This window comes from Manacus candei, unplaced genomic scaffold, assembly GCF_025592945.1.
Source record: "Manacus candei isolate 608988 ecotype Guabito, Panama unplaced genomic scaffold, ASM2559294v1 h1tg000072l, whole genome shotgun sequence".
Lineage (NCBI taxonomy): Eukaryota > Metazoa > Chordata > Aves > Passeriformes > Pipridae > Manacus > Manacus candei.
The window spans coordinates 3,387,734-3,414,014 of record NW_026138120.1 but is presented as its reverse complement, the minus strand read 5'-3'; the positions used below and the strand labels follow the sequence as shown (position 1 = coordinate 3,414,014).

The 26,281-nt window shown below is 35.7% G+C and overlaps 1 protein-coding gene across 8 annotated transcripts in view; it reads right to left on the bottom strand.

Moving 5' to 3' along the window:
* Positions 1-26,281, bottom strand: part of TBC1D5 (TBC1 domain family member 5) — a 318,415-nt gene that overhangs the window by 158,131 nt on the left and 134,003 nt on the right. The window lies entirely within an intron of this gene.

The following is a 26,281-nucleotide window of genomic DNA, read 5'->3' as shown; positions in this document are numbered from 1 at the left end:
GACAAAACTCAAATAAAACTTACTTAGACAAATCTCAATTTTACATCTTTAGATTCTTAGAGCTCTCTTAAGTAGCCTCCATCTTCAGTTTGTAGTCTAAATGTTTGGAAAATCTGATGCTTAATTTCACTTACAGTTCTGACTGAATCCCTTCTCAAATTATTAAACACAATTCTACTAGTGCAAGCTTACAGAAGTACGCCATATAAGTAGATGAGTTTGATTTTACTAACATTAAGTCAAAAAATGTTAAAGTTCATCTATTTTGTGAAGCATTTTGAGTTGACTGTAGGATACCAGATATTTTTTGTCATAGCACAAGTTCAAAGCTTCTCTGAAACTACCTATTAAGATGTCTGCAAAACATCTTGTTTTACATCCTGTGGGCTGGTGATACATAAAACAGTGAGGTTCCTAAAAATCAAGGATTACAAGGAAATTTTCCTCTCTATAGCTACTTCCATTGAAGGACTGTTAAAAGCCAGGAGTCATGTAGTCTTCAAAGCAAATTTATTCTTGTCCTGTTTTATACTGTTTATTCTTGCCCAACCTGTCATTTCTCTTGGTAACTCTTCTATGTCCCTGTGTGCCTCCTTAATTCATTTACAGATAGCACTGTGCACCTTTGTTCTGCTTATTGAAATCAAGTTCTTTCAGTCTTTTTTCTAAATGAGGCCCCTTATTCCCCATTTTGTTTAATTCAGTGCTTCTTACAAATGCAAAAGAAGGGACAGGAGCTACAGACAGCATACTAAAAGTTTAGTCAGTTGATTATTTGGACAGTGGTTTCCTTCTCTTTCAAAAAAAATCTTGCTCAATACAGTCTATGGTCATGCCACATCATCTTGCAGTTTCACGGTCATCTTTAACCAAGATGCCCATATGATCACTCTCCATTTTTATTTATGAACAGCAGTTTGCAGTTTACAGTAGAAATTCTTGCTGGTGCAATACTGTGTTTCGCACAATTTCATACTGTTTGCAGTCCTCTCTTCTTCAGAAAGGACCAATCCTACCTGAATACTCTATTTTTTCCTGCACTAGATGCTACCTTCTAATAAATTTTCTTAATAGAAGTTTATCAGTTCTTATTCTGTGGCAAGAGAGTAAATGAAAACACTGGAAAAGATCTGTTCAACCACAAAATTCACCAAAAAATAATTTTTTCATTAAAAATCTGCATTCTTTTATTTATCTTAAAATTACTATACTTCATTAATCCCCATCCTTTCTATTTCATAGCATCTCCTGTGGCACTACATCAGATCATTTACTGAGGTCCAGATACACTTAATGTATTTCCTTAATGTATATTTTGAAAGGTGAGCAGGTTAGCTGGCCACAATCTCCCATTTAACAAAAAACCCCCTGCAACAGAACTTATGTCATTTGCTTTACTTTTCTCTCTTACTTCTTTCTTAAAAACTTTTCTAAAACTCTGCACAGATAATGGCCAGCCCATGCAGATACTTTGCTATCACTTTTTTTCCCTCTTTGATTAAGTACAGGTACTACATTTCCACTTCTTCAAATATGTGTTATCAGCTGTGAAGTAAAATACTAAAAAACTGTTCTATGCCACAGTATTTGTCAGTATTCCTGAAAGACATTTTCTCTTCAAGTCAGATGCTTTAATCTTTATTAGCTGTGCTAATTTATTGTATCTCTCAACACTCTCATTTATTTTATTGATTTATTTTCAGGTCTTTTTGCCTGAAATTTTGTTTTTACTGAAAATTAAATATTTTCCGATTTATACCATACCTGGATTACATTTATTATCATTTGCTCACTTCCACTGCACAATGGTTCTAGTTTTCTTCCCTGGAAAGTTTCTTTACACAGTCGAGTAATATTTTCTTGTTAATTTAAATTCCCTTCTTATGATCTAATTCAACTTAACTTTTGCTGATTGCCACTATAACCCCACACTTTCTGATATTCAGGATGTGGCCTTCTTTGCAGATCAAGATGCTTTTCTGTTTCTTTCAGGATCTTTGCTTGCTCCTCACATTCCTTTAAAAATACTTTATCATTCCCTTTGGCATAGAACTTTCAAGTGGTTTTTTTCTCATCTAATTTGGAATGCAGTTTTTTTATTAACTTTTGCACCTTTGTCTAAAATAAATCCCAAACCTCTACTACATTTTAGTCTAATATCACTCAGTCCAGTTGATTTCACTAATTAGCTCTCTCAATTTATTTTGAAAATGGAAATCCTACTCAATCAATCTGCTTTTTGTTTACTAAATTCAACTAAATTAAAAACACCAGATATTTCATCCAGGAGTCGACCCTCCCATTATTAATAACCATCTGTTCGTTTTTTTCCTCATATCTTGTAAAATAGTCTCCCATATTGGGACAATTTTCAGTAATACGCTTTTTCATATATTGCCCATCTCCACATCTGATCCTGAGCATTCAGAGAAATGACTGAACTATGTTCAGTCTCTTTCAAAGCCATATGGCTAGGTGCAGTGATATTGGGCAACTGCTACAGGGACACACAGCATCAAAATGGGTCCCACTACACTTTATTTATATTTATACAACTCCTAAGCATTCACCTATCACACTAGTCAGACCTGAAAACTCATACACAATGCTAAGTGTGTATGCTGAAAAATATCTCTTTTCAAGAATGGCAACACAATCGTCCTCCTTTTCTAAGAATGAAGTTTAAGAATCTCTCAAAAAATGCAAGGCCTTTACCATCTTTCAACAAAACCATTTCTCCTGCTTGAAGAGTTAACTGGACCTTGCAAAGAAGACCAGGATAAATAGCTGTTCTTTAACCAGGGTCCCACAAGAAACATTTGGTGGGATCCTGGTTCTGCGACAACCACTGAGCTGTTCTTCACAAACTACTCTAAGTGTAGCTTGCTTTATTCTGAAGACAGTAATCTCCTTTATTTAAATGATCACCAAAATACTTTAGCATTCTGAATTATATACCCATTGTTAATAAATCTCATTATCACACAAGTTATTGTTGGGCATTTTTTGAGAGCTGCTTTTGCTCCATTAGAAGCAGCTACCAAAATTGGATAGGACTAGGTGTATTCAGTTCCCAAACCCAGGATTTAGTAGAGCAGGCACTTCTGTGATTGCTCTCTTGCTCCATCCCTTTTCAGACAGGTATGTCTGTTATGACACCTTGAAAGATGATGAAGATGTCTTTCATTGAAAGGGATAAAAATCATAAAGCAAAGTGCAAAGCATTCATTGACTTAATAGAAGACTCTCTAAATTTTACCTAGTTTTATTAAAAAGGCTTTCAAGAAAATCCTATTAAGTTTCCCTAGTCAGCGATACTTGAGAACAAAAGGGAGTGTTTCTTCACTAACGAATGACATTAAGCTGTGGGAATCCCTGTCCTGGATCACCTCTCCTCAGGAAAGTTCCAATTACTCCCCCTGAAAGGTATGGTGAATTCTCAGTAGAACAGATACATTACTTCTATCTTCTTCACTGATAATGACCCAACTGAACAGTTATGAACATAAGATTCATGATGGAGGTAATGAAATTTGTGGTCTCCTTTAAAAGTACTATTTGATTCAGTATTATCCTACTCTTTACTTTCATTCTGAGACTCAATTATTGGAAGAATGGGTCTACTGAAGAAATAAGAAGATGCTCACCAACCCTACCACACACCTCGTGAAAAGCTTTCCTAACTTCAAAAGCAAAAGCTAAGGGGAAAAAAGGTAAAATAAATATTGTCACACTTTCAGAGAGAAAAGAAGGTAAACAAGCAATACCATAACAAGAATCCATATCAAAGTAAGTATGGCTTACAGCACTAAAGTAGTTACTGGTTTTAATACAATAATAAAATAAGGCTATATCCTTCCAAAGGGACTGAAAATGATCTGGATATCTTCTCGCTGCTGCTTTAACTGTAGAAACTCCCTCTTCTGCGAATGAAAACTTTCTCTTGGAAGAATTCTGTTCAGCTGCCCCATTTTAGCAAAATCTGTTCTTGTGCATGAAGACCAAGGGCTAAAGGCAGCTAGGACTCGAGTAGCTGGGACCCAGCTCTACTGGACATAGCTGCAAATTTCAAGAGAATTTGCACAACTCAAAACTGACACTTTCACTAACCAGTCAAAAAAGGACATTGCAAATGCTGGCTTCTTTAGACTTCTGAGACGCATGGAGAAGGATTTGTGAACTGTACATTTGCTAGGATATTATATTCACCCAGAACACATGGGCTTGTCACTTGCAGTAACTGTTTTCTTTGTAAGAATACATGTAAGAACTCTTTGTAAAAATATGTAAGAACATATTTGAGATTACAGACATTGCATGAAATAGGAGAACTCAGAATAAGGAGGATGCCAAATACACTTCCTGAAGATTATTTGAAAATCACGTGTAGAAACCGTAACAAGGAAAAGCCTAACTGAAATACACACACAGTTTCTGTATTTTTATTTTTTTAACAGTCTGTTATACTGATAGAATCACAGAATTGTTTAGGTTGGAAAAGACCTCTGAGATCATCGAGTCCAACCAGTAACTCAGCACTGCCAAGTCCAGCACTGAACCATGTCCCCAGGAGCCAGATCTTTAAAAATGCCAGTTGTCTCTTAAATACCTTCAGGGATGGTGACTCAACCAATAGTGTATTTTCTCACAGAAGAGGTTTTTCAAGGTGCAGTGCACAGTTTCCTCTTCAGGTAGTAAGAAGAAATTGGACAGCACTGGACTTCTTATGGAGAAGATGTGGGATATTACCACAAGCAACTGCAAGTCCACGAAGACAAGAAGCTTCAGTGACGTGGCCTTGCTCTGTGGCTGTACTCCTACTTAAAAAAAATAATTAAGCTCTATTTTTTTTTTTGAAAATATGCTTTGATACTGAGAACATGTCTTTACATATATACATATTTATTTATGCATGTATACATACACATATGCATGTCTATGTGTGGGCACACGTATATATAGTAATAACCTATTTACCACTCTTGTGTCAGCTATGAAATGGTTTTATGGCTGGCAGTTTAGGAATTTGTGATAAAAGTGACCCTACTTAGGAAATCAATCTGCATTTCCCTGCTTAGAAGTGTCATAATGGAGACAGATTCTTCTGCTGACCTGTTTGCACTTTGCTTTATATTTTCTTTGTATTCTAATCAAAGGTTAAAATGTTGTTAAAACACAAAATTTATTTAACAGTTGTGAAAATTTAAGTTGATATAAAACACTCGATCATTAATGCAGTGTTTTATGATTAGAGACAAGAAAAATTTTAACACTAATCTATGCTTGCAGTCTAAGGTTGTCAATTCTTACAACATGACTTCAAAATTCCATGCTATATTAATTTTCAGCATATTTAAAGCTTAATAATTTAATGATTTATCCAATTTTAATTTATACTTTCAAAACCACTTTGAACAATCTGAGGTGCCACTGGAGATCATAACAGTGGTCCTGGTTAAGTCAAATAATAATTATAGCGCTTTCACTTTAAAGATGAGATTATTTTTAATTATTGAGTGAAGTACTTGAGGTACCATACTTATATAATTACGCTACTCATTAAATGGTTATTGAAAGCTGAAATGTAATTTTAATGACAGCTACCTATTTTTCTTTGCACACTTTATAGATGACAGATCAGTCAGGAATTCTAGTTTGCTCAAAAAATCCTTGCAGCTGCACTGGTTCTTTCAGGTGTAAAACAATTAAGCTGTTCTTTTTTTAAAAACTGAACCTTTTTTTTTCTCAAATGATATTGATATAATATATAGGAACTGGTAAAAACAGAACAATAATGTGTGGATTTTTTTTCTTTTTCATAATAATATCAAAATGCTGGCCCTAAACTAATACACATTCCAAAAAATATGCCCCCCAAACTAGTGACAATACAAATATGGAAAAATGATTTTAGTCAAAATGTGTTCCTCACATAATACAAACAACAACAAAAAATTGCTTAACAGATTGCAGACCTTTATTGTGAGTATAAAGGGGTAATCAACATACAATAAGCATTTTACTATGCATTAAAACTATATATAATGCCACGAGACTCTTTTGCTTTTTCTAGCACCAAGGTTCACAACTCTTCAAACATAAAATTCCTTTGTACTATTTACTCCACAGATCACCAGACTGATCTGGATAAAACTTATTCTAATACGTAGGAATCTCTGCCAATTGACACTACAGAGCTGTGGTCTCAGAAATGAGCACCTAAACACTTATGCTCTGTATTTTAATCCTTTATATCCGATGTTCGAAATTCAGGGTATTTCTCCATTGTTCCAAAGACCGGTATCTTGTTTAAATTAAGCTTTCCTTTTTCCACAATGAAAACCAAACGGAAGAGTAAATTTGTTTCATTAACAATATTAAAGCAAAGATTTCTGAGTTCGCTGTATGGGGAAAAGGCAATAAAGTTTTGAAGAGGGAAAAACTGCTTTGTTCCTTCAATCCCCTAGTTGAAATTAATTATAGCAAATGTTTATGAAAACATCTGTTCCATACAGTTATAAATTCTTAATTTTAGCATGGGTGATTCCAAGCTCCTCTATTATTTTGAAAGGGAACCGTCTGATAATTGAAAGGTTTACAAAAGAGCAGACAATTTGTATTTCTACAACACCAAATATGCAGTTTGGAAGTCTTCAAGATCTCAGTAGAAAGGAAAAAAATAAAATACAAAAAGACGACCGAAGCTTTCTGATTCGGGTCCGCTGATACACCGAAACGGCAGTGGGAGGAGGGGAAAAAAAAAAAAAAAAAGAAAAGAAAAGGAGTACTAATCCCGAAAACATACGGCAAATCGAGATTTTACCACACGAAGCAGATCTTTAGAAAGTAAAACGCCGCGGCGCTGCGGGCCCCTCGGCTGCGGGGGCGGCGGGGCGGGGGCGGTGCCGCGCCGCGCCAAGAGAGGGCGCTGCAGAGTTTCGGATGGCGCGGCCGCCGCTCCCCGCCCGGGCCGGCCCTCACACAGCACCCGCGCAACCACGGCGGTACGTGCGGTTCACACCAAATAAGCTTTTAAAATGATTAAATGGGGCACGCTCGAAGCGGTGCACAGAACACTGAAAATAATGCCTTCAGCTAAAGAATTGAGTGCACAGCACTTCTGATATTTATTAAATAATTATTAGGCTGGAAAGTTGAAGAACGTTTCACTCTGAGCGAGTTCCGTTTTCTGAAATAAATACGATGCAACTTTCGCGTGAGCAATCCTTTATGTACAAACCTGACTCCATCCCTTGCTTCAAGTTCATTTAGCATTAGATGCACACTTTGAATGCATGCAGCACAGATTTCCGATAGCATTTTAGTTTCATCAGTTCTGCCCTAAAATATTATATTTTGCCACGTATAAAATAAAAAATTATACACTGTGATAATTAGTGATATATGCAGATAATGAACTGTAAGATGAACTGATGAACTTGCCATTTGAAGTACAAAAGTCTTACACAGGCTCAAATATTTTATCCTTCAATATTGACATGAAAAAATATAATCAGTGTCTTTTCCCCTTAAACTTATTTGAGTTATTAAAGGAACACAATTGTAAAACACAATACAGTACCCACAGAGATGCAAATCTTGCGACAGTGAAAGCTGGTCACATCTGGAAGTAGGTAAAGAACGCTGGAACCAAGGTGCAAAATCAAAGCCTGTTTTAGCCCTGCAGAAAGCTGTTTGAACAATTTGATAGGCAGGCACATTAGTTTGCACTTAGGAACAAAAACTTCTGGAGATAATATCTTGTACTGCATGTTGCTCAAACCCAGTCAATTCTGGTGTCTTTTGGATTGCTGATTTATGACAATCAAGTGGCATCTTCTATGATCTTCGCATATAAACTCACAATTGCATATGTGTATACGCATATATGAGTAAACTGCGTATTCTCCAGGCAAAATCTGTTTGAAACAATTTTGTCTATGCACATCCTTTTAAATCAAGACACATAAAAATAAGAAGGTTTCCATTTTAAGTGAAACTGCTTCTGAGTGTTCACAAATCTAAACACCAACCTTGTCATTAAGTTAGTCTGTAAATTAACATGCCACTGTTCCTCATGTAAAACGTATGTGTGAAGAAGTGTGGACAGGAAAAGATATACAAAGATCTAGATGACTGATTCTGAAATTAGAATGTAGCATCAGTGTTTAAGAAATGTAGTCCCGTGGAGCTCAATTTAAAATAAATTCAACAATAAGTATATTAAAGGGACTTATATTTTTTCTTTTCCTACTGAAGCCTCTGCATTTACCAAAATATACTGAGCTATGCACTGTACACTAAACTAAAACCAATACACAGAATAAGGAATTTTGCTCTAATAGCTCTGAACTAATTCATAGAAATACTTCAGAAGAATTCTCAGGTGATTGAAAGTTACCAAAATCTCAAATAATTTACATCCAGTTGTATTTTAATATAAACTCTGTGAGCATGATGGGAAGACCAAGTTTAACTGTGATGCAAATAGTGCTTTAAACACCTTGGAAAATGCACATGCATGGAAAAATAGTCTGACTTCCCATTTAATGGGAACCACACAATACTAGCTTATATAAGCAAATGTGACTCACTGAAGTCAATACACATTTAGTCCAGTAATGCCTGGATTGAATTTGCTACCAGCAGCAATAAGAGTGGTAAAACAAAAAATCCACAGGATAAAGTAAAATGCAGTTCTTCTTTTTTTTCAGTTATTTCTCCTAGTGCAATAGTCTGTGGCCCATAGTATATTATGTGCACTTCTGCTCATAAGCTCAGTACTACAGCCTGTATCTGCTGCATAACCTGGTTGATCATTTATCATGTATAACCTAACCAAATTCCTAGGTCAACAGCAAATGTGACTCAAAAGATTCCAGGATAAGATACCGACATTTTAATGTAGTCTGATTGAAGTGGAAGCTGTATACCTAATAAATAATATCATCTCTTAACTTCAGTAAATTCTTTAAGAGCACACACACTTTACAAAATCACAAATTAGCTCCAGTATAACTAGGGACAAGTAGCACAATTAGACTTTGCACAGAAAGAAAAAGAAAAATCTTAGAAGCCGCCTGGCATCATTGCTGGGAACTTACACCCTGATGATATACAAATGCCGAGTGACTTATCACTTGCATCCAGAAGAATTTAGCTAATTTTAACTTATAAAATGCCTAAAAGGCCTTTGAGCTATAAATTGCAATAATCTAAAGATGGCAAAAGGCAATAAACATGAGTTAATGACTCAGCATCCTCCTGAGATAGCACTGGTCATGCAGCTTTGCTTCATCTTAGACATGCACAATCACTGTAAAAAGGTGGTCTCCAGAGACCATTTACACTGACAATAAGAAAAACATACCATCTCTTTATATGTTTGAAGGTTACTATTGTCCTTTAACTTACTTCAATTACATACTAATGTTAACCACATTTCTATCTTATAGATAGATGCAATCTTTCTGTTTGGGATAATAAATAATATGTATGTATAGTCTGATTTTCATATTCAAAAGCAGTAATGCATATTCAATTGATTCTAAGAAAAAAAACCCCGAACCAAAAGAGATTGAGCAGGAGTTTTCTAACATTGTGTTGTTTTGCCAATATTAATAGATAGTAGAAGACAAACGAGAAAGGATTAAGTGCTCTTTTATTGAAACAGAATTGCCCTTTCAACAAGCAGTGAGCTGATCTTCAACTAACAGGTTTAGCAGGAGGAAGGCCAGCCTGCTCAGAGAGCCACGTGGTAGTGATACAGAGTCTCACCTCCTTAAGGTGGGGAGGTGGTCTCATAATAACAAGGACTAGGGTTAAAAAGAGCAGGGGTAATTCTGCTTTGTTTCTTTGTTGTTTCTTATCAAAGGACGCTACTGCAGCAGGCTGATGGCTTACAACACTACTGACACATGTCAAAGGCTTCTGAAAGCAAAATGTACTTTTAGGATCTTCTTTCTTGAGTGTAAATGTATTTAGGAACACTGTGAAAATCATACCACTTTACTTAGCCCAGCACATGCATGCAAAGAGGGACAGCCTGAAATCAGAGCATCCACGTGGCTACTGCGGTGACACATGCGTCACTAGCTACTTGCTTGTCTGGAATGGGAAAACAGACAGCATTTAAGGCTAGGAGGTAACCTGAAAGAATAAAAGAATTTTGGAATAATAAACAAATAAAAGAATAAATGGAAACATGGAAATTCTGGCCCATGAAAACTAAATGGCAGTGGAGCTACTTGGCATCCAGTGGAAGGGCTGGCACTACCCGCCGAGAGACACCAGCAGAACTGCGGGGTTTGGCTGTGAGGAAGAGGAAGCAGATGAGAAACTTCAAGTTATGAAGTTGTCACTGAGATGTAAAACTGGACTCTCCTTAAATGCCACAGTTTTAAAAACTCGCAGTAAGAGATGAAGAAAGTCCCATGTGAAGCAGCCAGTTACTAAAATGTCCAGGGCCAGGGAGAGGCACTTGGGCATCCACAGCACCCCTGTCACCCCAGCTCAGCTCTGCCACCTCCTTCCAGTTGCAGCCTCCTCCTTCCCTATCACAATTCCTTTTAGCACTGCTGGAAGCAGCCAGATCTGTAGGTCCAAAAGGCTACTCTGAATTTATACTAACATAAATTGGAGGATAATCTATTAAATTAGTTAGAAATAGGATCCTGCTCACATCTACTGCATAAATACATTTTTAATAATGTAACTAAATAACACATTTTAGCAGAATTTCACACACCCAAAAAAAAAAAAGTGGAGAGATAAACAATGGTTAATTTAACTATGAACACAACATATTAGAAGTGCATACACAAAGTGCTTTAACTATGAACACAGCATACTAGAAGTGCATGTGATTTTTACTTCCTTCATCCATCATTCAGAACACAACAGAAAACACATTTTGTTTTTTCTTAACAAATTGATTATGCGAATAGTTTCAAAAAAGCAACTTAGCTTCTGGGTTATGTTTAAAGTTATATGGGTAAAAGCTAAAAGGTGTTCCAGCAGCAGCAGAGTCTAAAAGTAAGACAATTCAGAAATGCACTGTTAAAAAAAAATAAAAATCAGGTTACCTGATGGCAAACATGAGCAAGACATCTGAGGAAAAAACCCCAAACCTGAAGACAACCAATGCTGTCACAAAGACTCATATGCTCAACACTGGGTGTTCCTGCCCCCAACAGAACAGCCCTCGTCCTAATCAACTTAACTATACAGGAGGAACCTGCATCAGAAAGGGACACCTCAGCTTAAAGCTGCCTAGCTTGGTTTTATAAGATGAAGTCAGAAAGCCCTGGACTCTTAGTTTGATGCTGTCTTATTAAGACTGCTAATTCTTGGAATACATTATACATCCAGTGGACCTGTAACTGAGAGAACATGAAATGAAGCAGTACCCTACATTTTCTATTAATTTACCTGAAGAAAAAACCATGTCATCAAACAGTATAAAAGAAGTACTGAGCTAGAGCTTTTAAGCTGCCAAATCAAACTATGCCAAAGCATAATGAAAACACTAGATTTTAATCAAAATTCTTGTAAATCAACCTTTAGTCAATTTGGAGACTACCAACTGTGTACTTCACTGGTGCAAAACCAGATGCATGTTGTGAGTGACAGATCTAGAAAAATCTGAAGAGCAAAGGCATATATGCATTAGCAGTAAACTCTAGATGTCTAAGAGATGAAAGTCCACAGGTACATCAGAATATAAAAATATATCAAATTGACAGCAAGAATGACAAAACATTTCTATTTACTACAGTACAAGGTGGTTTGTCAAACAATGATTGCTCTTGTTGTAGATACTGAGAAAGAAATTCCTCACAAAACATTTCTGCAAAAAAGTATGTAATTCATCATGGGACAGATTTCTGTTCTCCACCCTTGCCCTCCTGTGCAGAGGATGAGTAGTGTCAATCCCTGGTGGCACTTCATAATGGAACTGAGGATGCAAGTACAAAGCACTTGAAGATGTAAGAAATATGCGACTTCTAAAATTCAAATGAGACAAGCATGACTAGATTTTTTCTTGTGCCACACAGTTATATGGAAGTTTTCCAAAAGGCTGAATATTTAGTTTACACAATAATGGGGAAAATGTTTAGTAGTAGTTGATTTTTCTCAACAGTTACCCCAGTTCTCTAAGACAGAAAATGTCCAATATCTTTTCGCCAAAAAGAAAACAGTCTGTGTGCAAGACAATAGCTGTCTTACTCAAGCAAAGGCATTATTTGAAAAAGTGCTATATGCTATGACTGCAGGTTGTAAGACAGAGCAAGAAAGAATATATACATCTGAATAAGGTTTCCGTTTCCTCTCATTGGGATGACAGTGAATAAAGACGATGAAAATTACAGCATGTGAATACTAGTGTAATTACTGAATGGTTCCCCACATAATTATGCAAAACAAATCTATCCATAAGTTAATGTAGCCATTTTCTTTTTGAAACAGAATTTTCATGCCATCCATCAGTCACCCCAAAACATAAACCTTAGATGACTTAAGTACACAGAATTTACTCATTTGGTCTGTAACATAAGCAATGCATGTGAGTAGAAATAAAGGTTTAATGAAACAAAATAACATACTCCACTAGGGAGAACACATTTTGCCCAAAGAAAAAACTAATGTAAGTAAGTGGAGACTTGACTATTTGATAAATATAGCCCCAAAGGTTATATATTTAGTGAAAGAATATAAATACTGTACGTGATGTAGATTTTTTTTTATTTGACTAGAAACATTAATTGCTTTCTAAATACAATAATATTCTTTCCTTTGAAACTGTGAGGTCTCATTTCTTTTACTGCAGCAAGTAACCAATTACCTAACGAAAATGTTTACATTAATCACAATCACTCTATATTTTAGTTTTTATACCAACTATTTTATTTTTGCTTAGAACTGAACTCCCTCAGGCATTCTTTTGTGCCAACTGTTAATTTCTATCAGTGATAAAGTTCCCTTAAGCTTCTTTTAACATCTACTGGACATGACCTCATAAAATTTAATGCCACTCATTAACCCCAAGCACTTAACTTTACACAGTAATGTCAGGCATCTGACTTCTCAGTGCATGAGAAATCCAAGTGGGAACCGTTTGAGAGATACAAATTACAAATCACTTGAGTAGTAGAAAGGGCGGCAATGAACAATATTAAAGGGTAAATCCAAGAACTGAGCAAAAGTGGGGTTCTTGCAATGCCTTCTATCTAAAATTGTACAACATTCATACAAACAAGGGGAAGGCTGCAACGTGATTGTTTTGGCTTGTGAGGGGACTGAAATTCAGAGCTGAGACTGTATGCCAGGTTTTTAACACTGTCTGAAGCAAATATGATGTGCAGTCATGTCCAGCAGCCTTCAGGCATTTGGGAGGAGCAGAGGTGACAGGACCACCTTACATTCTGCAAAGGCCACGCACCGGCAAGACTGGGGTAAGCCAGAAGCAGCAGTTTCTTTGAAGTGCTCCTCCCGTTTTTCCTGCAAGAGCTTTGCATAGCTCTTTAGTTTTAGAGCGTGGTTGTTCTTCCGATTTTGGTTATGTACCAAGAAAGCTCTCGGAGGGACAGCACTGTTTTTATTTTCCCCGAGATGCACAGATGGGTGATGTCTGCTTAACTCATTTAACCATATTTCCCAGTGGCTTCACACATGTTGGAGAAAATGTAGAAAATTCTAGAGGTGAATGAAAAAAAATACTTAGCAACAATTTTCTGGCTTCTCTTGAACCATTCAAGGACACTCCTTGTGGGGAGTTGAAACTGAGTGACAGCCTGTCACGGCCCTGAGTGTAAAAAGAGGCACACTGTCAGGGAAAAAAAAAAGTGGTTTATTTTCTATTTCTGTTGGCTCAAGAGATATCTAGGCATCCTCTGCGAAAAAGGACAGTGCTATGCAGCTAGAAACATGGTCCATCAGAGTTCCTGATAGCAATCTGCTTATTCAGCTCTGTTAGGAAAATTGTCCTCCCCTAGTCTGTGTACAGGGTTCACTTTTTCTTGGTGTCACAGGCTGTTACACTCTGGGTTAAGCAGTTGATGGTGTTGGAGCAGGGATCAACTTAATATTTCTATACAAATTATACAAGGAAGCTATAAATTGCTTCTTGAGAAGCCATGTGAGATTCGATGCGATGTCTCGAAGTGCTACAAGTTTATTTAGTTTTCAGCAGCAAAAAGAGCTGGATCTCAGAAATAGGCGGTAGCTCCTGAATTTACTGATCTTAACTGGAAAATATGTTCTCTGCTACTCTATAAATCTAAATAGAAGAAGTATTTTGCTGAAGCTTTATTTCCACAAAAAGGTATCTCAAAGTAAAAGGTAGATATTACAGAATTGAGATTTTTACATGTGAACAACTGTGATCTCTGCTCGAGCCCCATTTCCAATTGCTCTGAATGACTATTTTAGCTATGAACTGCCCAGAACCACAATCTACAGTCAATACACACTTCATACTATTGAAAATATTTCTGCATCTTGCCTGCCACTGGTCTAAGATCACTTTAGCATAATTACAGCTTGATGCAACATCAGTAAGTGTGCATCAGTTGGAAAAGTTTTTATTGCCTAATAGCAGGGAATGGTAATAAAGCAGATGCACACCAGGCCACATGACAATGGCAACCAATTGGTCTGTATTTGGCAAAGTATTAATGTTTTATAAACACAATATATGTTATACTTTTCTAACAACAGGGATGTAAATCTCTGCACAGCATAAACACTTGTGCTGATCAACACAGAGATACTGCTGTGATAGGTACTTTGAAGTTGTAGATAAGAGCTCAAGCTGTAAGATGCCAGCAAAAATGGAAGTTTATAAAGAATCACTGCCAGACTCTTAAATGTAGTAGCACTTGTGGGACTTTCTATAATATAAATAGTAATTAACTTCAACGCAAAATGTATTTGCAAATATAAATATACTGGTGCCTATACCACAGCTCAGTTTCCTACTACGGAATCAAACTTTAAAATCTGTAAACCCCCAAAATAATCTTTTGCTCAACACCCCCTAACATGCAGTGCCCAAATACGTGCACACGCTCATGCACATACACAACCGCTCCAATATACACACGCAAACACTACAGTCTTGGTGTGAGGGCATCTACCCTGTAGACAATTCAATCAATCTCTCAAGTGACACTCACACGTGCCTGCACACACAAAAGCAGATGTGGCATTAAGATTTACAAAGTTATTGAAACTTTTAACAAGTAAAACGCATCTTTACTTAGCTACACCAGAATGAGGAATAAAGGGGTTTACATATGTTCCAATTCTAAACCTATCAATCAAACCCATGTTATTCCTTTGGGAGCTTATTTACATGCATATTTATCAGCCTCACATGCTAATTCCCTGCTGTTTTATGCCTGCAAGGCATGTTTATGAGTCATAATTGTTGATCTCATTTGATGTATTTCACTGAAGTAAGACATTATTCAGTTATGTGGCCTAATGTCAATGAATTACGATGACCTGATCTTCGAAACGCAACTTGCTCTTTAATTTTTATTAGAGCATTACTTATTCAGAAGAAGAAATACAGTAAAATGGAAGATTACATGTTTTTATAGTAATTTTACTTTAACATCTTATTTTTGAAGCACTCCTCCCTACCTCTAGGCAAAGTTTGAAAAGTGCTATTCGTAAACACCAAAGGAAAAGAATTTTTGTCTGAAATTAGTACATAATCTCAGAGTGGGACCTTTCATAGGTGTTATTATTTTGTTTTAACCAGCCTCAACACAGGCCTTTGGAGCACTGGCATATGGTCTGAAAAAGGAAAAATAGCCAGACTGAGTCCAAAACCCTCAAATTGTTCTTTGCCTTAACTTCATCAAAATTGAAACCAGACAGAGACTTTGGAGCAATTGATAAATGAGAAATAAATAAATTAAGTCCCCAGACCAACTCATCGTCTTTGATGCAAAGTGGTGTCTCAATTTATAAACAGAAAATCACTTGATGGTCAAAGTAATCACCTAAACAGGGGAATAATTATGAGGTGTACAAACTTCATTGTAGTAACCTGGGTTAAGCCATTAATGGCTATTTCTTGGTGGCAAGCCAGAAATGGCACCAGCAGGAGGCTGAACATGGTACTTCTACAATTCTGCTCATTTCACAAAGACCCATGCTGGTCTTCCAGCACTTCAAGTAATCTTGAAAGGTTTAAATTACCTTAAATACATCTAATTAATAAGATTTCTCAATAATCATGCCTTTTTTCCCTAACTTGATTATAGCATGAAGGAGTCATAAAGTAACTGCTCATTTTTATTCTCTTGCAGCATAGACTTGGTACTATTATAGTAAGTACCCAGGCTGTAAGATCCACAGTGTAAGTTGCTCCTTATACTAGGCTAACAGAAAATTACAACCGTACACATAATTTACTACAGGATTTTCAGACCCTACTACTTCCTATCTTAATATTCAGTATTGTTTTAATGCAAATATTATAATTTTGTTACATTTATCAAAACTATCAATTGACAACTGATTTCAACTTCACCAAAAAAATCAGAAGTATCTGACTTCTGTATTTAAGAGATTGTCACAATTTAAACAATGTTCAACCTAAATGCATCTTTATGTATTAATTAAAAAACCAAAACAGTTAGTTTTGTTCAAAAGTTTCCAAGTTGCTGCTCTGAACTACAGCTTATCATGGAACAGAATAACATGAAGAAAAATAATTCTATCTTTAGCCAAGTAATGAGAATTCCAAATGCAGGCTCATTTTCCATAGGAATCTCAAACTGAATCTGACAGATATGAGTAAGTGTCTTCAAAATCACAGAAAACCGCCAAGTTATCTTCCTAAATTTGTGATATCTAGAGGACTCGTAGTATCACAAATATAATATTAAATCCAAGATGAGAAATCCTCAGGATATTTTTCATGTCCAGAATTAAATCGGTGGTTTTCATTTAGAGTTCCTTTTACAAAAATAAAATATCTTTTTCCCGGTAAAAATTAAGTATATGAGAAAGAGACAAAGACCATTTAATGCAGGTTTTATATGCTCTTTCAAAAAGTGCAAAGGAGCATTTAATACTGTGTTTACATGGTATTTTCCAAATCAGAAGTTTGCTCCTGAAATGCATATGTTGCAAACCATTTCTATAAAAAACCTAAAAATCTTCACTTGAACAATTAGTTATTCTAATGACACAGTTAAAATGGTGTAACTTTAGTTCGTGTAAATGCCACAACTTTAACTGCCACATGTTCATCATAAATTTATAAAATACATTAAATTCTGCAGAAAAATGTCAATTCCAGAACTTTTCAAACAGACATTTTCACTAGCAATTGTCACAAGAACCCTAAAACAGCTAAAGTTTTCCACAGTGTAAGCTCTGATTTACAGCCTTCCTTTCTTTCAAATTCAAATAAGCAAAAGACAGCCTCATCTGCCAGGATATTTTTTATTTATTTATTTATTTTTAAGAATAGCAACAATTAATACTACACTTTTTCTGGCAATAAAATCTCAATCTTACTCAGCCAATAAGGTTGTGGTGACCCAGCTGTAATAATTCAGAATGGAGCTTTGCACACTTTTGCAAAGAAGTATTTTCTTTTGTACTTCAAGAAACAATGAACCAATATTGGGTCACAGTATTTTGGAGGTGGCCCTGTGGCTCCATATGCTTCTCTCCTCTATTAAGATAACATCTGTTCTGGCCACCAGTCAGTAAATCAAATTTGATGAGAATTCATCTGAGTGCAAAGTAGAAATGCCCAATAATGGGCAGATTTATGTTTCATTGCTCCACCCTTTAAATATTTCAAATTATAAGAAACAAAACAACAACAGTATATTCCAAAATTACAACTAATATGTAAAAAATGTACCCCTTTATAACAAAGCTCAAAACATTATCACATCATTGCAAATGTATTTTCACATGTATTAAATGAACTATCCCTTCAATTGCACTTAGTACTGAAACACTATACAGTTCATTTTTCCTAAGGTTAAATCATTGATTCCATTACAAATCTAATTTCTCAGAAGAAAAGAATTATCACCACCATAAAAGCTTTATCTGGATGAAGTTTGTGCCTTTTAACTCCTAGGAAGATCAAGAATAACAATTTGTAATGGGATATCAAAATTTTAGTGGAGAAATTTATCATACAGGCTACTTGCTAATATTTTGGTTATATGGTCCCAGTTGCACTAAACTGAATGAGATTTGTTAAAAATTATGAGCATAGTCTTCCTATCCCAGGATAGGAAGTGATACTGTTTATCACTTTAGTATCCAAGCAAAAGCATTTCACTGCCAGGTGTTTGTACACAATTAAGATACTCAGAATTTATCATTAAAGTTGTAAAAGACTTCAAAGATCATCGAGCCCAGCCTTTGACCAAACACCACCACATCAACTAAACCACAGCACTGTAGGGCTTACTTTGAAAAACTTTTCTAAGAAGTATTTTCCTTCTTCTTAAGACAGGACCTGGTAATGCTAATATATAAAACAATGAAATAAATATCCACAGATAAATCAGCAATTAGTTCATTAAGCTGGAGTAGTATTCCTTAGACTTGTAGCCAAAATCATATTTTAATAGTAACACCCATATATATCTGTACTGAGCCACCACTTACAAAAGTTTAGGGAATAATTTAACAAATTAAAAACATTTTATCTTTACTCATAATAGAAAAGGTGACAATTAAAAACATTTTATCTTTACTCATAATAGAAAAGGTGACAATGATCTATGTCTTCTAAAATAATTTTTCATTTCCATTACCAAAAATATTTTTAGTTGAAATTTCTAAGCTGATATATGCTGATATATTTAAGCTTGTACATAAAACATGAAAAAGTTGTGTGCATGTGTTCTGCACCAAAGTTACCCTTCTTTTAGTTTATTAGCTACTTGCCTCACACAAACTGGCTGCAAGAAAGAAAGAGCTGAAGGATGGCATCATCACTGAGGCAGCGTCCTGCACCTTGAACGATGCGGATCAAGTTCCTGGCCCTGCTACAGACCTCTTGTATGAACAAGGCATATAATTTCATTAGCTTCAAATTTCTTTTTTGCATGAGAACATATAGGCTAGGTATTCTTCCCATGGTAGTTATGAGAATTAATTTCGTCACATCTTTGGTATATGAGACCTTCTAAAAGGATGAGGTAAGCACATGATGCAAAACAAACATCCCAAGCAAGTCCTGCTTCCCTTTCTAAGCAGTTCAAGCCATGGAGCACAAACAGCATCATAAGCTTGTGTGACTGTCACAACTAATGAAAATAAGTCTCATTTGCTATATCCTTTTGTGTCATTTGTACTGTTGTTGGAACATTATAGTCACATGATTATTGATGCAGTGATCTAAACATCTAACATGATGAAAAAACTGAACAGGGATACTTATGAATAACTAAAAGATATTCTAGATCTGACAGAAGTGTTAAATCTTGTCTTAAAGTGTGTATATGTACATCCACATAAATCTCAAGCTTAAAATAGTCAGAAAAAAACCCCGGTGACAGTTCACTTATAGAAAATAAGATTTAAACATCAGCTTGCACATGTGCATTTGAAACATAATGGTCCTTATCCCGTATTGCTTAGACTTGAGTTAATTTGCTATTTTGTTGACTGTGGAAGAAGACAGATAAAAGCAGAAAGGTTATCCATATTTCTCTCACTGCGCCCATTTTTGCACTCAGTTTTGTTTGGAAAGAAAGGTGTTCTCCCATTATCCTGTATATTTAGCCCTTTTTTAATTATTGTGTATCTTATGAGCAAATGAAGACTGGGACTTTTAAAAGTCAGTTATATGCATTCTACCTTGACACCAAATGCTTGACACCAAATGCTTGAAATCTGAGCTCTCCCAAATCAGGCACTCCAACTAACCACAATCCAGTACCCTGGGCTAAATGCCTGCCTCCCTTAGACAATAAGGGCACTCAGGCTTGTTACCTTTACAGTCAATTGGAACCTAGCCATTAATTTTAATAGGATCAGGATCAGGTCCCTGACTTTTTCGACATCAAAGAAACATCTTTCACAGTCATTTTGCTATAAATAATTAAAGCTGATTAGTAATAATAAGGTACCTTAACCAAAAAGGTAAACAGTGGAGACATTTATTATCAAAGTAAGAAAAGAAAATTAAAATAACCTCCAACACTTTTGTATGCGCAATTCATCAGGAAACGTTGTAAAAGAACAAAAACAAATGTTGGCTCATTCCAGAGGTTCTTTGTCATCATTAATGTATTCAGGTTTTCACAGCTGAATTGCTGTACTTTGAAAAGATTTTCATGAAAGGAAACTCAAATTCAACATTTAAACAAAGCTGTCAGGTTACCAAGATTTATATTTGCTTGTATGTCCAGAAAATGTTTTCTCCTTTCTAAAAAACCCTCTAGGTTAGAAGTATTACTATTTCTTTGCTCTCAATTTGTAAACAACAGAAAATAAGCTTTTGTTAAGCACACGTATTTATTTATTTATTTGCTATTGCAAAGCTGAAACCAGCAGTTAGAAATATCTGTTCCAAAGCAGAGGTGAAACTATCTGGTACGGATATTTTACTTCATTACTAGTTCTGTTCCTCAAATTGATACAAATGGCCTCCTTCTGTTTCTGTCTGTCTGCTTGCCTGATCAGTGGAGCTAATTGTCAGAGCTGGGGAGATCTCCTATACCTAAACAGAAGATATGCAGTTTGTAACCTGCTTAATTTGCCTTATGTCCTGGATGGCCCTCAGTATGTTGTTCATTAAAGTATCAGCTGTTTCAGTTGTAGCAGTGGCAACCTAAGCATAGGCCTATTTTTCTTTGTTAAAAGGCCAGATTGTCAACAACTAATACACATCTTACCAGATAATTTCTTACCACTTAAAATAAATTTGATGGTACTTTATTTCTCTCCCCTTCCACATCTCTTAGTTTTGCATGTCCAAGGAGGACAAGGACAGGGGGTTAACATGAAGGCTAAAGAATAAGGTTTATTAGTCAATCAGAAGCCTAGAACTGAAGCTTTGCAGTATCACTTAAGTGAAAGTAGACTGAACCCTTCCCTTTTTAAAATAAGGAATTCCAGATCTTATAAATGTCCACATACATGAAAGAAAGAATCCATCTGTGCTGACATATTTCTGTTATATAGAGCAATCAATTTCTAATACAATCAAATTTGTGACAGTTAAACCCCTTAATAATGTTTTAACATACATTTAATCTCAGATACAGAGGTCTGTAACGTGAGCTAGCTGCACACAATTCACACACTGGTTTGTAAATTACAATCTTCTGTACATCACGACAGAAGTGAACCTAGACATTTAATTATGATCCTGTACCAATCACGCTGGCTTCAGCAAGAATTCTGATTTACTAGTCTTTTATTATACATACAAAAGTACAATCAAACCTGTACAGTTCAATTTTTTTAAATTAAGAGAATCTGCCTTTTCCATATGTAGGAGATACAGTCATTTAACATAAGTTGATTATTGCCTGGAAACACTTAATATGTGAGGTGTTTATGGGTAGTAACCTTTGCATTATATTTTTGTATAAAGTCTGAGTAAAATATTCAAACGAATGATTCCATTCTCATTGTTAGCTTCTGTATAACTTCTTATAATGAACTAGTTTTAACACACTCTTAATTACATTTACAGAGGTTGTATTAAAAAAGATTATTCTGTTTTAATTTTGTTGTTAAGTACGTTACTATAGTAAAAAAAAAAAATCCTTTTCATTCAACTTGCATCCTTTCCTTTTATACTACAGATATTATGCTACAGGTATACTAGAAAGCAAGATGAAAGCCAACTATCTGACCTTTAACCCAGATTTGGGAAAAGCTGGGAAAAGCTAGGAAAAGAAAAAGAAATGCTCAAATCAGCCTTTCCCAAGTAGGGTCACAAGCAGTTATTCAAAGAATGACATGAGGCTGACAAGTGATTTATGCCAGTATTCAGGCAGGGCTGTATCTGGAAAGGACTGGAAGCTCCCAGGTGAGATGACTGAGCTATGGTAGTGTGCCAGTATCATTAGTGAGAATGGTCTTGTTTTCATATAATGATTTAGAGTGAAACTTTCAAAATAAACACTTTTGATTTCACTTATTTCAAGAGAAGTTGTTGATGCCCAGAGAGGCTGTGGATGCTCCACCCCTGATAGCGTTCAAGGGATGGCTGCATAGAGTCCTGAGCAACCCGATCTAGTGGGTGGCATCTCTGCCCATGGCGTGGGGGGGATTGTGGAACCATTCTATAGACAGATCCTGCTGTCAAAAAGGTCTTCTCTAGTATCTGCCATATCAACCACTGAAGGTGATTTCCCTATATGATGTTTGGGCCAGTTACGCACGTCACAGAATAACCTCCAAACTGGAATTAATGCAATGTGCAACTCATGTGAAGCCACCAAAAAACCAAAATCAAACCAAATAAAAGAAAAAAACAACCCCAAACCAAAACCAAAACCACCAAAAGTGGATTTACCAGATCCTCTAGAGAGGAAAATCCAACTCTAGAATCTGGTAATCTGCAAGCCCACGTTCTGCTACTCCCATTTGCTCCCACAGCTGAAGTAATTAAAAATACTCCTGCATGTTCCTACAAATTTGCAGTAGGGCACTGAAAACAAATTGCCCACAACCGGCAAATTTCTGAGAGCATGACAACACCTGTAAAAATACAGTCTTTCAAGTAAAAATTGAACTGTGTGATGACTATTTTCAACTTACTCTGTATTAAATATATCCATTTTTAAATTTGCATAGCTTTGCTGTTAACTGATCTCTTAATAAAAATGTCTAATACAGAAAAAAGAAAAATGAAGAGTGGTTGGGAAGGAGCTAGTGACAGCATGAGTTAGCTCAAGACATACAGTGCTGCTCCAATAGCCTTTGTCACTACAATCCTGTTGCTGCTCAATTAAAAGCCAGCCTAACAGCAGTTATTATTAATAAATGAATATTAAAATGCTTGCTATGCTAGCATATGGCATTTGAAGATGTAAAAACCATTGTTGCTTTTATTCATCCAATATGAAGCGAAACAGACTGAAGAGAGCCCTTTCTCCTCCAGCATACCTGTGCCTTTAAAGGATAAACCAAGCCCTGGGGGAGAAGCACAAAAGTTTTGAATAGGACCACTAGCAAGAACTGTGCTGGTGGGGCACACTGAAGATTTCTGGCTGAAGGGTAAAATTCATGAATGAAGAACACAGGGCATTCTCAGGGCCTGGTGCAAACCATACCATGGAATCCCAAAGACATTAGGAACAATCACAACCCTCAGCATGTTCTGTTCCAATGTAATGCAGAGAGGTTCTCTGTTCCAATCTTGCCTTTTAATGAAAACACAGAGTAGCATGCATATTTAAAAGGATTCTTTAAAACACAATGCTATACTTCATGTACATGTTGCTCCCTGGAAAGAAGATGAAAGAACACACATTATATGACACACATGACGTCATACAATACTCTAACAAAAAATATTTGATAAGAAAATAATAAAGCTTCAAGAGCTCACTATATTTGCATTCTCAATCGCTTTTACCTAGGAAAGTACTTCTCACACAGAGAGATGTAGACCTCTGTCGTTGTCTCCTTTAAACTAAATTATCTCTAAAAAAGGAAACAAATAAACACCATACAGGGCAATCTGCATTAGCATTGCCTCCCTGAATAAAAGGGGTTGTAAGGGCAAAAAAACCCAACTCATAGCACTGAATAGCTATGGACTAATTAGGAGATAATACAATTTGCTGAGAGCAAAAATTCACTTAACTCTGGAATGAATGTGAAAAGATGTACCCGCAACCAAAACAGTCCCATGTGAATTACACTTAAGATTTGGGGAAATTATTTGATAGCACAAATAATATGCTATCATCATCTGGTTAGGTCCAGACAAGACAGCATTTACTTTGTTACTTCATTCTGCTCTGTTTTTTACATATTTCCTGTATGACACCAATATAAACCAGGTATCTCAAATTCCACCTAAGGGATAGTTCTCCATGGAAATACTTAGTAGTGATCAGGGTTATGAGATTAACAGTAGAAAACAGAATTGTCCAAAGACAAGCAACAGAAATACACAGAATATGGTCACAATGGAAATATGAATATTCTCTTATCATCTCCTATTTTTTCACGGCAGCCTTGAGATTCAAGACGGATGCAATGTTAAGTAAGTATGAGGTGGGCAACTTATCTGTCTCAACTGGATTAATTTCAGTCATACACTCCAGTCATTATCTTTGTCCTTCCAGTTACATCAGCCTTCTCTGTCCTCACCACCAACTGTAGCCTTTAGACATGAAATATATCCCCGCAAACTCCAAATCCAAAACACTCAGACCCATTAAAGGTTTCCCCTTTTCCTCTATTAAGAACAAAGAACACATTACATTTTTCTATGTGAAGTATGCTATTAAATAATAGCTTGTACACTAATTAAAGCAAATGTAATTGTGAGAACACACTGACATTGTTAAAGTAAATTACCCAATTCGTTAATAGTTTCATTTCAAGTGACCTTAATTGTATTAATTGTGATATTGAGCAAATTAAATTGAAGAGTATTAAATGCATTGTTCAAGTCTGTCCTTAGAGGATCAACTTTCTCATTACATCAATGAAATGGGAATACTACCTACTATGCTCTTCAAAACTTGTGTCAGAATGTGGTGAACACTATAACTTAAGAGTAAAAACTTACAGCAGCTCAGAAACAGTTAACCTAGTTATCACATTTCAGTGTAATATAAGCCTCAAGCATTTGGCAATGACCAAAGCAGTTTGTCAGATGCAATACACAGGGAGAAGTACAAGAATAAAGTTTCTGAAATTTCAAAAATTTAGGGCTTATAAAGTCTCTGCTGGAGACAAAGAGAGCTAAGATTCATCAGTTTCTCTGAGGTCTATCTCTGTTTCAAAAGGGAACATTCAAAAATATTGTTAGAATAAATAATACCATGAGGATTCTTAGAACAGAAAATGCAGCAAGATGTCATCAACTTACTGTAGTCAAAAGGAAACATAATAATGCACATATACATATGTGAATGTAAATTAAAATACAACCAGATTCACAAGAAACAATGCAAAATTAAATTTCATAAAAGAACTAAAATCTCCCATTTGAAATATCAGATTGCAAAAGTGAGAATCCCTGACATCAATTTCTTATCTATTTCTTAACTATTTAAAAATGGTATTTAAGAAAGCATATGTAAGTGTATATGCAATGTAAATATTTTGTATCCTGAAAATAAATCATGACACAAAGAAAGTAACAGGACAACTAATAGGCCAAATCAATCAACAGAAAAGGACTAAAATACTATCTTAACTGTTTTTCTGGAATATTTTAAAGGGATAGAAAAAAGATCTCTATGGCTTATCTTAATGGCTTATCCTCAATTTTTTAAACTTGTAAACAAGCACATTCTCATGACTCATCATAACTCAAGATTCAAAGTTCATCAGTTACACAAAATCTGGAGAGCTACAAACGCCCAGATCTTTCTCCAAATGACACTTACCTCATCTGTAATGATCTACTTTCATTTGTTCAGCTAGGTAACTGGTTCCTGCCTAACATCCGCAACATTAATCTTTGCAGCTGTTCCTAGTGAACCATGTCTTATTCTTCTCAGGCCACTTCTTCAAAATCTCAACAATACTTTGAATTTTATGTGCTCTCCATTGTGCTAACAGCTCTGTTCCAAAAACCCCCATGTTTTCTCCCTAACCATTCACCGAGATTTTAATAAAAGCACTGAGTATTACTAGACTCAATCAACATATTTCTGGAATACCACACAATATATCCTTTCAAGCTGACAGCAAATGAACAAAAAGTAGCTTATGCAAGCAGTTTTCCAAACAGCTACACATAAGGGCAATCCATGTACTTCTGAGATTTCTTTCATTTTATGAAAACCGTGAGAGAATTTCAGAACTCCAGCTGGACATGACATCTCCTGGTTTTCCATCAAGTTTTGGTATCAGTTGCACATACTAAAAATACAATACTTCATGAAGATTAACAAATCTGACTAGCTCAGTAATTAAATACTTATTTTCAGCACCACTATCAGTGCTATGGTTTTTTCTAATCACCTCATCTCAGTGAAAGCTTCTATTGCTTTGCCTCCAAGATAATATTTAAGCATCTAGCACGGCTTCAAAAAACCAATTCAGATGTCCTGATATTCCACAATATTGCACAGAA